Genomic DNA, 3,445 nt, shown 5'->3' with positions numbered 1-3,445 from the left:
TGGTGTGTGATAAGTAAGCACTTAAACACGCAATGGTATGGTGGTTTCACTTTTGACTCAAGTGCGCCCCCTAGGTTAATCAAACTGTTATATCTCAGTGATATATCGTCCGATCTGGACCAGATTTTTGGTGCTTGACTAGTGAGGACTTATGGACACAGTGGTGTTGTTGTTTAATATTTGACTCAAGTGCGCCCCCTAGATTATTCAAACTGTTATATCTCAGTGATATATCGTCCGATCTGAACCAGATTTTTGGTGCTTGACTAGTGAGGACTTATGGACACAGTGGTGTTGTTGTTTAATATTTGACTCAAGTGCGCCCCCTACATAAATCAAACTGTTATATCTCAGTGATATATCGTCTGATCTGTACCAGATTTTTGGTGCTTGATTAGTGAGGACTTATGGACACAGTGGTGTTGTTGTTTATTATTTGACTCAAGTGCGCCCCCTAGATTATTACAGTTGTTATATATGCTGTTGCAGCTGATGTCAAAGGTTCTGTGAATGCGCACTCCGGAAAATGGGCGCGTGACAGTAGCGTGAGCCTTCTCCATGGCCACTGGGAAGAGTAGCTCGAGTTCCCGCGGTCGCCATGAGGCCGCAGCGGCGCTTAGCTGCGAGGGCCTTCAACGCTGCTTGCAGCTTTAATTTTTATTATTATTATTATTATTAATTCTTGTTGAATTAAAGGGTCATTTCTTATCTGCCATCAGGAGCTGAAAAATATGGAAGACCAAAATGCTCAAAATTAAATAAATGAAATAAGAATTTTTTAAATTATTTTATTTCATAATCGTGTTTTTCATAACGGCTTATTTATTTCATGACTCTTTTCAGCTGTCAATCAGCGTCAGTGGGTTGGACCTTCACTCCCACTGACTGATCCTTCACATGTACTGTTATTGCTATATCACTCAGACCCCTGTGAATAGCAAGCGGCCATCAGGGTGCTAACGATCCATTGTTTGGCTGATGGTCCTCCTTGATCATGTGAACAGCTGGTTTTGAATGTCAACAACAAACTGGTTGATCCACTATGAGAAGGTGCTATTTATAAGACTGAGTTGAATACGGCTCCTCAGACAACTAACGGAAGCGTTACCACCACACACTCCTTACCAGTTGGTGGCGGTAATGTTTCCTTCAGTTGTTTGCCAACCACTAATATAATAAAGAAGAAGAAGCTCCTCAAACTGAAGAAGTCTTTCGGCCTCGCTGTTTTAGTTCTTTGAATTTAGCAAAATTAACGCATGTAAACAATTATTTGTTTGCTCAGAATTATAAATTAGATCTAAATTATTAGCCCTAACTTATGTCTGTGAGTGAGCAGGTAGGTATTCAGGAAAACTAATGGATGTGAAGGATCAGCCAGTGGGCGTGTCGGTCCAACCCACTGACGTTGATTGACAGCTGAGGTCATTCTGCTGAAAAGTGGCATTATGAAATAAATAAGTCATTATGGAAAACACTATTATGAAATAAAAGAATAAACGTTAAAAAAAATCATAATAATGAGCTTAGACACTTTTTTCATAAAGATTTATTTACAGTATTTATTTTTGAGCATTTTGGTGTTCCATAAAAAAGACTAAATAGGCAGACTGCATGCACATTTGCTGTGAAAGTGAAAAATGACAAAGTAACTCAAAAACCCTGTCTACACCCTTTAAGATGTCCGCCACAGCTAATTAATCTTAACCAACACAAAGATGGCTGTAATTCAGTCACTTTGGCAAATACTGAGCTCAAATTTGGCATGGCCATAGCTGAGTGACCAAGAGAGTCTAGAGTCTTTAATCAGATGGTTTTATAAACCCTCCACATGTTCTCAGATTTTATTAACATAATTTACTCTCAGTTTTAGACATCCCTGGTTGCCCAAAGGATATGCGTTAGCTCGCATGAAATAAAGGCCTCACCGATGCAATCCTAAATGATCCCACCAGTTAATTAAACACAACTTGATTTTACGTGTTTTGATGAAATGTTGCTTCTGCAGACAGGTTTCTTCAGCCAGCGCCTCGCGAGTGACAATTACGAGCTTCAGATGACGTCTGAGACGATCTTTAACAAAAGAATGATAATGGTGTCTCACGTGGCGCAGCTGGCATTTTCAGCTCCATGAAATGACAGGTCTGCAACTTCTGCAGCCTCATCTGTCACCTGTGTCCTACCCCGTGATAACATCTGTCAGCTGTCAGCCCCACAACAACAAAACGGCCTCTTATCTCGGTGTTTTTGCCTCCGTACGCGTGTCCTGATAAGAACCAAGGTGTCTCCCTGAATGGAAGATTACAGTTAACTTTAAACGCTTTTCTCTTTGACTCCATCATCATGTATGTCCTCCATCGCATCCATCTGCCGGGGATCCAGAGCAGGCAGGACATTCGTCATACGTCCTCCTTTGCGTGTCCACGGACTCTGAGAGTCACGCAGCAGGATGACATTGTCTCTAATAATGTCACTGCAGATGACACCGGGACAGCTCGTCAGCAGTGGGACTCAACCCCGAGGCTCTTCTGACCTCCCTCGACGTGGCCAGCTCTTTGTTGTTTCTGCTGCCATGTCTCATAAAAGACATCAAAGATTTTCATCACCCAATCCCATAATAATAAGCACATGATCATTTATTTATTTGTGCGTGTGTTCACTTGTTTGTTTGTCAGTAACATGAATCCCTGGACTGACTTTAATGAAACTCACCAAGTAATAACTGGACGTGCATCTAGAACTGATTAAGTTTTGGAGTCAATACAATTCAAGATGGCTGCCACAGCTGATGAAATTTAAGAACCACAAAAATGACAGTAAGTGAGTTTTGCAGATATTCAGCTTGAATTTGGTGTGGTAGTAGCTGAGAGTCACCGCCATATACTCTGAGGACTAACAGCAAGATCTTGACTTTAAATTTTGACATATTTGATGGCGGAGATGCACTTAGATTCATGTAGGTAGAGATTATTTTTTCATTTTCCTAATCTGTAATTTGTATACTCCTATAAATATGAAAGTGCTGCATGAAGCTTCTTATGCAAAAACTGAGCATGCCTCAACTTTTTCATATAGTATGAATTTAACCACTGTGAATTTGTATTGTGTTCCCATTCAGCCTCTTGGTTGTGGCTAGCGCGCATTAAAATACCCATGATGCAACACTACCCTCCTGTGGATGGCTGCAAGGCATCCGTTTTTATTTATTTATTGGTTGCTTTTTTTGTTGTTGTTTTCATTCAATTATATAAATGTTAAGTGACGTCATCAACTCATCAGGAGAGTAAACTTCATTTGTTAATAAATATCCCTCTAAATTACAAATGTAAATTTTAAAATATGGCCTTTCTACATTTGTAAACAGCAAAATTGGATCTAAATCTGAAAACTGTGCTGCCTCTATACACACACATTATATATATATATATATATATATATATATATATAT

The sequence above is a fragment of the Nematolebias whitei genome, chromosome 14 (assembly GCF_014905685.2).
Source record: "Nematolebias whitei isolate Nwh7 chromosome 14, NemWhi1, whole genome shotgun sequence".
Taxonomy (NCBI): domain Eukaryota; kingdom Metazoa; phylum Chordata; class Actinopteri; order Cyprinodontiformes; family Rivulidae; genus Nematolebias; species Nematolebias whitei.
Note: the sequence above shows the minus strand (reverse complement) of the source record.